The following is a 12,888-nucleotide window of genomic DNA, read 5'->3' on the forward strand; positions in this document are numbered from 1 at the left end:
TAGTTTATTTCAAGATTTCTTGCCAATAGAGAAAGAACTGGTTTCTAACCTAGATCCAAGGTTCCTTCATTGGAATTTCAACATCAACAATAGGGTATTTTTGTATGTATGTATGTGCAGATTTGTATGTTTTATGTATGTATTCTCATGCATAGTGTTGCATATCCAGACATGCTCATATATACTCAAATGATAAACTTCTGGAAAGTTTTACAGATTTTTACAGTTCCAGTGATAGATTAGATCTGTAGCCTTCGAATTAGCTTTCTCCTTTCTGGTTTTGAGAAGCCTAATTCCTCAAGATTGGTATTTAGGCAGTGTGTTACATATCCCACGGCCTCAATAATTACAGATATAAACCTGAACTTGTAATCTTGATATGTATGTATGTATGTATACAATGAGCTTCTTTCAGTTTCTGTCTATCAAAATCCACTAACAAGGCTTTGGTAGTCCTGAAGCCATAGTAGAAGACCTTGCCCAAGGTACCACACAATGGGGCTGAACCCCAGGTCACATGGTTAGGAAGCAAGATCCTTCACCACACAGACACTCCTGCTCCTATTTCCACACAGCTGAGCCATAAGTCTTTATTCAAACCATTTAATGGCAGAAATCACATTAAAATCTCTAGAAATAGATGACATAAATAGAAAAATAACTATGGCAATAACAGAAGTAAAACTAACATTATTAACATTTGTTTTTCCATAAAGTGATTGGATGAAAAATGGGTAAAAATTCTAATATACAAGAAAGAAAACAAATGTACAATTGAGAATTAGAGATTAATTAGTATATTGTCTCTATTTTAAAAAGTATTTGAAAAATCAATCTCATGTTACATGACTTCCTTAACAATGATAATAAAATAATAATAATAATAATAATAACAGCAATAATAATAGCCATGTGCTTAGAGGAATTCTTAGGGGTTTGGATAATTCATTTCTGGAAACATGAGTATGTCGTTTAACATCTTCAAACAACTGTTTTCCGGGGACCTTTTGAGCGGGATGGGCTACTCAACCTGAAGAAAATTCTAACTGGGCCCCTCCTGCAAGGTCATGCGCTGTTTATCTTGATATGAGATCACCATGCCGTGCACATATGGTTGTGATGCCTGGTGTACCATTATCAGACAGGTAGTCACAATGGGTATATTGGGCTTCATGTATTTTATCCCAGTGTCACTTTGATGGTATGCACTGCTCTCTCACTCAATAATAATAATAATAGTTTCAAATTTTGGCACAAGGTCTGCAGTTTCAGGGGTGGGGCTAAGTTGTTTACATCAACTCCAGTGTTCAACTCATACTTATTTTATCAATCCCAAAAGCATGAAAGGCAAAGTGGATTCCAGCAGGATTTGAACTCTGAATATAAAGATGAATGACATTCCGTTTGGTGTGCTAACGATTCTGCCAGCTCACCACCTCAATAATAATAATAATCCTTTCCATTATGAGCACATGACCTGAAATCTTGAGGGAGGGTGCAAGCCGATTACATCAACCCCAGTGTTTAACTAGTACTTAATTCATCAACCCTGAAAAGATGAAAGGCAAAGTTGACCTTGGCAGAATTTGAATTCAGAACATAAAGATGTACAAAATGCCGCTAAGCATTTTACCCAGCATGCTAATGATTCTGCCAGCTTGCAGCCTTAATAATAATGATAATGGTTTCAAATTTTGGCATTTTGGGGAAGGGGGCTTGTCAATTATGTTGACCCCAGTGTTTCACAGGTTCTAAATTTATCAACCCTAAAAGCTTGAAAAGCAAAGTTGACCTCGGCAGATTTTGAACTCAGATTGTGAACATAAATGAAATACTACTAAGCATTTCACCCAGTGTGTGTTAACGATTCTGCCAGCTCACCGCCATAATAATAACAACAACAATAATAATAATGATTAGAAGTGTTATCATGTACATGGTTTGTCAGTGTGTAAAAAGACGAGCTACAGCAAATATTCTGCTTAATATCACAGATTTTCATGTCAGTTGTTTGACCATAACCAGTTGAGCATGTTCTTTGGTGGCTGACAATATGCGCATCTCTGATCATGAGCAGAAGTAGTTGGGGAGCATCATAGCCATGTGGTGAGAGGAATTCTCAGGGTTTAAATTATTCACCTCTGGAAGCATGGGTGTTTCATTCAACATCCTTAAATAACCCTTATTCAGGGCCTTTTGAGTGAGATGGGCTACTCATCCTGAAGAAAATTCTAACTGGGCCCTACCTGCAAGGTCATGTATTGTTTATCTTAACATGAAATCACCATGTCACACACAGGTAGTCATGATGGGTATATTGGGCTTCATATATTTGTACCCCGGGGTGGACTGAGCTATCGGTCAATTGGGCACTGCCCGAGGGCCTGGAGCTCTGAGGGGCCCACACTCTACATGTTAACTCTACTGATATCAACACTAAGGGGCTTGGTAAACAGTTATGCCCGAGGGCCCTTAATACTCTCAGTCCACCCCTGCTTGTACCCAAGTGTTACTTGGACAAGATTATATTGGCATATCAAGCAATGTATGAGACAGTAATCATTTGTTGATACTCTCAACTTATCCTTCCATATATTTAAGTGCTTCTCTTAATCATTCATGTTGTATATGAGTTGATTGTATTTGTTAAAATGACTAATAACACTCAAATCATGGATGACAATTGAATTAATAACTCTTATTAAGCGTCACAATTTGATACAAATGTCTTTGTCTTCGTTTTCCTTTTGATATTCTAGAATTTTGGAGATATATACAAACTCAGCAGTGAATAAACACTCTGTTAGGAGGCACAAGCACTTATACACACATGTACACACACGACAGTTACTTCCGCCTACCAAATTCAATCACAAACTCTGTGTAAGCTCATTATTCTGATTTCGAATATAGTCAAAGTCAATTAGACATCTAATCTGTGATACTTTATTGCAGAGGTCTAATAATACAGAAAGATGTCCAGAGTTATCTCTGTTACTTGTATGAATGGTAAAGGAAGGGGTGATCCACTGATGGAAGTGGGATGGGGAAAAGTCAATGGTAAAACAAAAATCAAACAGCGCTTCAACTCTATGTGCCGGTAAAAGGGAGGAATGTGAATGTTTGTGTGTTTGTCTAAAATATATTTATATATTTGCGTATATGTATATGTGTTTGTGTATATTTATTTAGAAAGATACATAGAAAATAGAATTACAGACATGTGCTTTTACACATACACACACACACACACACACACACACACACATATATATATATATATAAACATACACACTTAAAAAGGAAGGAAGCAAGTTGTGACAAATTTCACTACAGACTGTACTACTCATACATATAAATGTATACATAGGCACACACGCACACACACACACACACACACACACACTCACACAATGAGAAAAAAAAAGGCATTAGATCAACAACTATTAAAACATTAGTCATTGATCTAATGCCTTTTTCTCAATGTAGGTGTGGCTGTGTGGTTAAGAAACTTGCTTCCCAACCATGTGATCTTGGGTTTGGTCACATTACATGGTTCTTTGGGCAAGTGTCTTCTACTTACAGGGCTTGATCCAAGCCCTGTAAGTGGATAGAAAGTGAAAGGAGCCCTGTCAGTAGATAGAAAGAGAAAGGAGTCCATTGTGCATGTGTGTGTGTCCTTGTCTAGACATCATGCGATGGTTGAAAATGAGCCTCACTGCCATACAAGTGATGTTGTTCATTTACAGTATTCTGTGAAAACCATGTCTGGCCATGGAGAAATATTACCTTGCTTAGAAACAAGTAAGGGCTGGTTACAGGAGGGTCAACTGGCCATAGAAAATCTGCCTCAACAAATTCTATTCTGTCTGACCCATCTAAGCATTGAAAAGTGGACATTAAGGGCTGTTGTGGTGGTTGTTTGTTCCTTCTTGAGCCATGCCTGCCTCATAAGGGCTGTTTTCCAGTTTCATCAGCGCATAGGTTTCCCACCTGGACAAGATGCCGGTCCGTCACAGGTGAGCTGCTTGATGCAGGAGGAAAGAGTGAGAGAAAGTTGTGGAGAAAGAATCAGTAGAAGTTCGCCATTACTTTCTGCCAGAATCACATGGAGCCTAGGCGTTTCGCTCATAAACACACACATCACCCAGTCTGAGATTTGAACCCACAATCCCTCGACCACAAGTCCACTGCTCTAACCACTAGGCCATATGCCACCATACATTGAGAGATGATAAATTCTAATCAATTTTCTAATGTCCTCAATACTAAATAAGTTAACGTATTAGTTTAATTAATTAATTCACAGGTCCAACGCATGCCAGCATGAAAAGTGGATATTAAATGACAATGATGATGATGATAAACATGCTGGTTTTGGGAAATATGCTTAATTTTATTGCTTACTTATGTACAATATTTCACAACATTCTAAGGCAGCAAGTTAGGAGAATCATCAACATGCCAGGCAAAATGCTTAGTGGTATTTTGTCCACCTCTATGTCCAGAGTTCAAATCCTACCAAGGTTGACTTTACCTTTCATCCTTTCAGGGTTGATAAATAAGTACCATTTGAGCACCGGGGTCAATATAATCAACTTAACCCCACCGGCTGAAATTGCTGGCCTTGTGCCAAAATTTGAAACTAATATTACAGGCGCAGGAGTGGCTGTGTGGTAAGTAGCTTGTTTACCAACGACATGGTTCCGGGTTCAGTCCCACTGTGTGGCACCTTGGGCAAGTGTCTTCTACTATAGCCTCAGGCCGACCAAAGCCTTGTGAGTGGATTTGGTAGACGGAAACTGAAAGAAGCCCGTCGTATATATGTATATATATATATATGTATGTGTGTGTATATGTTTGTGTGTCTGTGTTTGTCCCCACAACATCACTTGACAACTGATGCTGGTGTGTTTACGTCCCCGTAACTTAGTGGTTCGGCAAAAGAGACCAATAGAATAAGTACTAGGCTTACAAAGAATGAGTCCTGGGGTTGATTTGCTCGACTAAAGGCGGTGCTCCAGCATGGCCACAGTCAAATGACTGAAACAAGTAAAAGTGTAACATTCTATGACAGCGAGTTGGCTGAAACATTAGCATGCCAGGCAAAATGCTTAGCAGCATTTGATTTGTATTTACATTCTGAGTTCAAATTCTGCCAAGGTTGACTTTGCCTTTCATTCTTTTTGGGGATGGATAAAATGAGTACCAGCTGAGCCCTGGGGTTGGGATAATTGATTTACCCTCACACACTGAAATTGCCAGACCTGTGTCAAAATTTAAAACCGATGACACATAACATTCTCCTCTTCCACCCTCTTCTCCAATCTTGTGAAAAAGAATACTTTTATCATGTGCGCTGTTTTTCCTTCTCTGACTAATCTATAAAATATATGTCAGATAAGCATTGACCGGGGTTTTTCCCTCGGATATGCAATGACATTGTTATGACTAGATCATCATCATCATCATCATCATCGTCGTCATCATTTAACGTCTGCTTTCCATGCTGGCATGGTTCATTATCATTACTTAGAACTAGGTGACCCCGTGCCATCAAAAATGACAGCTAATTGTAGTATTTTATATATAAAAATGGGTACAAAAAGGTGAAAATAAAATCAAACGGTTCTTCAGCACTATGTGAGTGTGTGTGTGTGTGTGTGTGTGCGTGTGTGCATATGTATACATTTATATGTATGTGTAGCACCATCTGTAGTGAACTTTATCACAATTTGCTCCCTTCCTTTTTAAGTGTGTCTGTTTATATATATATATATATCGCCTTCTAGCACTTGTGCTGGTAGCACGTTAGAAAATCATTCAAGCGAGGTCATTGCCAGTGCCGCTGGACTGGCTCCCGTGCAGGTGGCACGTAAAAAACACCTTTTTGAGCGTGGCCGTTGCCAGTACCGCCTGACTGGCCTTTGTGCCAGTGGCACGTAAAAGCGCCCACTACACTCTCGAAGTGGTTGGCGTTAGGAAGGGCATCCAGCCGTAGAAACTCTGCCAAATCAGATTGGAGCCTGGTGTAGCCATCTGGCTCATCAGTCCTCAGTCAAATCGTCCAACCCATGTTAGCATGGAAAGCGGACGTTAAACGATGATGATGATATGTATGTGTAAAAGCACATGTATCTGTAATTCTATTTTCTATGTATGTTTCTAAATAAATATACACAAACACATATACATTCACGCAAATGTATAAATATATTTTACACAAACACACACATACACATACACACAAACATTCACATTCCTCCCTTTTACAGGCACACCCATATACTCACACAGAGTTGAAGCCCTGTTGTTTTACCATCCCACTTCCATCGGTGGATCACCCCTTCCCTTCTCATTCATAGATTGTGACAGAGAAATACACAAGGGTATTATTATAGTAGATTGTTATGGTAGAAAATATACAGCACTCTCTTTGCCACTTCCTCTCTCTCATTGCTATTACTTTCTCTCACTCCCTTTCAGTCATGGCTATTACTCTTACTATTTCTCCTTCACTGAATTGCTATTTTTTACATTCTTTTATTCTTTTATTTGTTTCAGTCATGTGACTGCAGCCATGCTGGAGCACCGCATTTAGTCGAGCAAATCGACCCCAAGACTTATTCTTTGTAAGCCTAGTATATATTCTATTGGTCTCTCTTGTCGAACCGCTAAGTTACGGGGACGTAAACACACCAGCATCGGTTGTCAAGCTATATTGGGGGGTGGGAGGGACAAACACAGACACACAAACATATACACACACACAAACATATACACACACACATACATATGTATATACATATATACGACGGGCTTCTTTCAGTTTCCGTCTACCAAATCCACTTACAAGGCTTTGGTCGGCCCAAGGCTATAGTAGAAGACACTTGCCCAATGTGCCACGCAGCAGGACTTGAACCCGGAACCATGTGGTTGGTAAGCAAGCTACTTACCACACAGCCACTCCTGCACCTAGATAGATATTTATTTTTATATAAAGATATGCAAAAGAATGTATTTGTAAAGCTAAACAAGTAAAGGAATGAATAGAGAAAATATGAATGAGCAGCCTGACTGTCAGACTGTGTGACTGTGTGACTCACTTAGTAACTCACTGACAATATGAATGGATGAGAAATAGAGAGGGAAATAAAACAGTCCATGTCACCTGATAGAGTGGTAAAACAACATAACAAATAAAGGTATATATTAATACATACACATGGGAGTGTATGCATATGACATGTGTGTGAGTGTGTGTGTGTATGATGAAATCCAGAACTAAAATGAAAATAGCAAAAAAAAATATAAAAAGACCTATGCATATATATACATATATAATTTATATAAGGGCATTTACTATATAGTAATGCCTCACGCTTAGAGGGACTAAATAAGTCAAAACTACCAAAAAATAAGCACATATTTACCGAAAGCGAGGGAATGCAACTTTCAAAAATTAACCTTATATAAATTATATATATTTATGGAAAAAAACGATGGGGTTTTTCCTTATGGGGTTTTTTCATGCTGACTACTTGATAAATTCTTATAAAGATTTTATCCTATATTATATTATATATACATATATATATATATATATATATATATACATATGTTGTTGTTGTTGGCACTCCGTCGTTTACGTCAAGGGTTCCAGTTGATCTGATCAACGGAACAGCCTGCTCGTGAAATTAATGTGCAAGTGGCCGAGCAATCCACAGACACATGTACCCTTAACGTAGTTCTCGGGGATATTCAGTGTGACACAGTGTGACAAGGCTGACCCTTTGAATTACAGGCACAACAGAAACAGGAAGTAAGAGTGAGAGTAAGTTGTGGTGGAAGAGTACAGCAGGGTTCGCCACCATCCCTTGCCGGAGCCTCGTGGAGCTTTAGGTGTTTTCGCTCAATAAACACTCACAACGCCCGGTCTGGGAATCAAAACCGCGATCCTATGACTGCAAGTCTGCTGCCCTGACCACTGGGCCATTGCGCCTCCATATATACATATATATTAGTAAAAATAATAAGGTACTCAGATATCTGGATGGTTGTACATTAACAGATTTTTATTAATATGTCACATGTTTTTATAAATTAGCGCTTGCATCTATTCTCAACTGGTACCTATTTTATCTACCCCAGTGTCTAACTGGTACCCATTTTATCAATTCTAAAAGGATGAAAGGCAAAGTTGACCTTAGCAGAATTTGAACTCAGAACGTAAAGACAGATGAAATTCCACTAAGCATTTTGTCACAGCTCACTGCCTTACTTCTCTTTTATTATTAATTAATAATGGGGATTTCTTTGCTTCTACTAACCGCTCAACCATGAAGTAGAAGTGGAACCTGTTTTTTGTGCAGTCAGGCAAACTAGAGATTAAAAATAAGGTAGGGTCTCACATGCATATATATAATAGGTTGAAAAACTTTAACTCTTTAGGTACCAGCCTGCTCAAGACTGCCCTTGGTCTGATAAAGTTCATGTTAATTTATTCTAAACAGAGCTTAATAAGGACAAAATTATTTCATTATGTTTGTGGTAGAAGGAAAACTGGAAGTGGGGAGAGATGACATCATGTCAGCGAGTGTGAAGAAAAGTTTCCCTCTTTTTCATGCTATTGGCAACAGAGGCTAGACGTGGCAAAGACAGGTCATGACAACACATTAACAATTGAACAATCTGCCTGACATACCTGATTGCATGTTGAAGTAAGAACGACTTGATTTACGTGCCTTCAAACCACAAGCTATTTCAGCATGTTGTCACCAGCTGTGAGGATACGCCCAAGAAGTGGATTTTAAAAATATTTTTCTGTTGCTCTTGTTCTTCCTTGTTTATTTTTGCAATGGCTACAAAATTCAGAATTGGTTGTAATGGGGTGAGACCATTCACTGGGGAAGGCAATGTGGTGATCTGAATAAAGAAGGTGAGATTCGTGGCGAAGCTGCAGGGAATAGATGTGGCTAGCTTTATACTATTGTACTTAGAAGGCAGTGCACTGATTCTCTACCTGGAGATGGATGAAGTGGACCAAGAGAAAGCAGAAAAATTGAAGAGTGGCTGAAGGACACGTACACAGAGGGGGACTTTTAAAGCCTACAGCAGGCTTGGGAGAGTGAGATGGACTGACAAGCAGATAGACAATTATGTGAGCAAGATTAGGAGGTTGGTGGGCATAGCAGGGTTTACTGGAGCAGTGATGGAGTGGATGGTGGAGCTGGCTTTTGTAACTGGCTTCCCCAATTGTATTTCTGTACATCTGCAGCAGATGCCGGACATTGAAAGGATGTTGGTAGAAGAGATGATTGACAAATCATGGGAGAGATGATTGACAAAGTACCCTTTGTCCTCTGTAATGTAGCTGACATTAGAAAAGGTATCTAGCCATAGAAATCATGCCAAAGCAGACACTGGAGCTTGATTATATTGGGTGAAAAATTAGCAAACCTCATTTGAATATCAGAGAAATATACCTAGTAGATATAGCAAAAAGGTTAGATATGTGTAAATATTGACAGATAATTACGAAATTTGTAATTTTTAAGTGATCTCATATGAGATCACTGGTAGGTAATGGGTTAATAAAAATAAAATTTAAATATATGGCTGATTAAGCTAATGGTTAAACAAGCAGTTGAGGAACAATTCATTTTATTAAATCTTAGCTTTCACTCCATACGAAGAACATATTTGGGGACAGTGTATTTTATTTTATTTCTACTGGTTTTAGTCATTAATCAGTGACCATACTGGAGTACCACCTTCATGTCCAAAACATTACTCAAATTCTTATTTCAATGCATCATCCATCATCATCATCATCATCGTCGTCGTTGTCGTCATCATCATTAGCATTTAACATCTGTTTTCCATGCTGGCATGGGTTGGACAGTTTCACTGAAAACTGGCAAGCTGGGGAGCTGTACCAGTTTTCAATTTGATTTCGCATGGTTTCTACAGCTGAATGTCCTTCCTAATGCCAACCACTCCAAGAGTGTAGAGGGTGCTTTTACAAGCCACCGACACAAGTGCCAGTTACATAACACCAGCATCGGCCACAACTATGATCTCACTTGGCTTGATAGGTTTTCTCAAGCTCAGTATTTAATCAACCCCTACTTCTCAAACTGCTTGCTTATGGGGGCGAAAAGGTACACAATACTAAGCAATATGGGATTTTTAACTCTAGCAAACATAAGTGTAATCACACGAAGATACTTCAATGAAATCCTCTTAATATAAAGTATAGAAAATTTTGAAAAACAAACTGCACATAGGCACCGGTGTGGTAGTGTGGTAAGCAGTTTGCTTCCCAACCACATGAATCCTAGTTCAGTCCCACTGCATGGTACCTTGGGCAAGTGTCTTCTGCTATAACCTTGGGCAGACTAAAGTGGATTTGGTAGACAGAAATTGAAAGATACCCATTGTATATATATTTGTGTGTGTGTGTGTTTGTCCCCTACCACTGCTTAACTGATGTTGGTGTGTATATGGACCCGTAACTTAGTGATTCAACAAAAGAAGCTGATAGAATAAGCGCCAGGCTTAAAAAAACAAGTACTGGGGTCGATGCATTCGGCTAAAATTCTTCAAAGCAGTGCCCCAATGTGGCTGCAGTTTAAATGACTGAAACAAATAAAAGATAAAAGATAAAAAAAAATCTGTCATATTGACCTCATCAATGACCACAACCTCATAAGTCTGGAAGGGTCTGTAAAGGTCATTGCTGTTATCCTGCACACCCAAACTAAACAATAATATTTATTATTTTACAAATGTTATTAAAATAGAATATCATTGAAAGCGGATGAACAACCAACCACTTGTAGAAATAATTAATTTGTTTTATTCAAAACAATGTAGGGTAGGATATTATGACTGTTGATCTGGTGATGTTTCAGCTTTCTAATTCTGTCTATTGTCTTCAATGAGTGAATGACAAATGTGCACAATATTTCTTTCACATGAACTCATGTCATGAATTTTCGACAAAATGTCAAAGGTAAACTGGTTGAACATGTATATTTAAGAGTATAGCACCAATTGATTATGAGAAATAAAGAAAATATTTGAAGGAAATCTTCTATAAATGGTCTGTAAGTTCACTGAATATTTATCAAAGTGAAATGCAATCAGAAATATATCAGTTCAAGAGAATATATATCCAGTATATTTTAGATAAATGGATTAAAAAGAAGTAAGGTTAGTTACAGTCAATATTCATGTCTTCTCCAGGGAGGATGAGAAAATATTTCAGCTCTGATCAGTTGCTGCTCCTCTCACCACTGCTCAAGCCTGACCCATTTTAGAGTACTGTTCATATATCTGGAACAGTGTTGTTGCTACATATACAAATACCTTAGGGCACTTTTAAAAGAAGGCTGAGTGTGTTATTGATACAGACTCACTCACCAACACATCATAACCACTATGCTTGCAAAATGTGCTGTTTCCTCTCTCTAACCACTTTTATTACTACTGCCTCAACAGCATCTGCTCTTTTGAATTAGTAAACTACATAACTTTATCCATTGCTCCTATCAGATGTGCCTGCCTTTCCTCTATTTGTCATCCTTGCTGTACTCCTTGCACCATAGATGCAGCAGTAAATATTGGGTTGTCAGATCAATTTGTTTGTTTATATTTTTCCATTTGAATTAATATGAAAAATATTTATATCATAATGTTTTTAGTGTTCTTTTGTTTTGTTTTGTAGCTCTGTTCTTCCTCTACAACTTTTGTTTCTCTTTTTGAAATCTGAATAGATTTTTTCCCTCTTTTCAGACATGATAATGGAGTGCCCTATAGAAAAAAGAAAAAACCCCAAATTTATCTGATACTATATATACTGCTTCATTCAAGCATTCTTTCCCAATGCTGCAAGCTTCAAATATTTCTTGTATTGATACCCCATCCATATAAATCAATATGCTGCTGTTCAAATTAAAACAACCAGACGAGTAGGGAGAAAGTGGGTAGTTGAAAATTTCTTGGGTACTGCCCCTTCTCTTTCAGCTTAGAAAAGACTGGAACATTTAACTACTACTAATACTACTACTACTACCACCACCACCACCACCACCACCACCACCACCACCACCACCACTACTACTACTACTACTACTACTACTACTACTACTACTACTACTACTACTACTACTACTACTACTACTACTACTACTACTACTACTATTACTACTACTACTACTGATGTTGTATCAGAGTGTTTCTTTCAACCCTATGGTTTATCATTCACAATGATTTAGACACCATACAAAAATTTTGTCAATTTGAAGTCATATTTCCAATAATAATTTAAACAATGTCTTCGTTAAAGTCTCATTAAAATTGTTTTTTTGTTTTTATTTACAAACAAATTTGAAATATATAAACAAGTAAAAAGTCAGACTTTGGTTCCATGAGAGCAAAGTAGCAGCCTTTGGTATATATTACTTGCTTTACTTTTGACATGAACAAAAGATGAGAAACAGAGCTGAAGGCTTTCGTTACGTTTTTTTCTCTTAAAATATGATTGAAGATACATTTTTCTTCTTGTGCTGAGTTCAAATCAGGCCAAGGTCAGTTGTCACTTTCATCCTTCTGGGTCGTTGTTGTCATCATTGTCATCATTGCTGCCTCCACTATCGTCATCACCATCATCATCATCATTGTTTAAACGTCCATTTTCCATGCTGGCATGGATTGGATGGTTCGACAATGACAAGCTGGAAGGCTGCACCAGGCTACAGTCTTCATTTTAGGCATGGTTTCTAAGGCTGGATGCCTTAGAAACAAAGATAAGCAAAGAGAGGGCTGACACAGAAAGTTCTCAGAAAAATATGAATAGGAGTGGCTGTGTGGTAAGTAGTTTAC

The 12,888-nt window shown here is 38.1% G+C and overlaps 1 protein-coding gene across 4 annotated transcripts in view; it reads left to right on the forward strand.

The window, feature by feature from the left end:
* The window catches only part of LOC106873471 (DNA polymerase alpha subunit B), a 51,178-nt gene that overhangs the window by 2,313 nt on the left and 35,977 nt on the right, over positions 1 to 12,888 (forward strand). The window lies entirely within an intron of this gene.

Source organism: Octopus bimaculoides, chromosome 1, assembly GCF_001194135.2.
Source record: "Octopus bimaculoides isolate UCB-OBI-ISO-001 chromosome 1, ASM119413v2, whole genome shotgun sequence".
Taxonomy (NCBI): domain Eukaryota; kingdom Metazoa; phylum Mollusca; class Cephalopoda; order Octopoda; family Octopodidae; genus Octopus; species Octopus bimaculoides.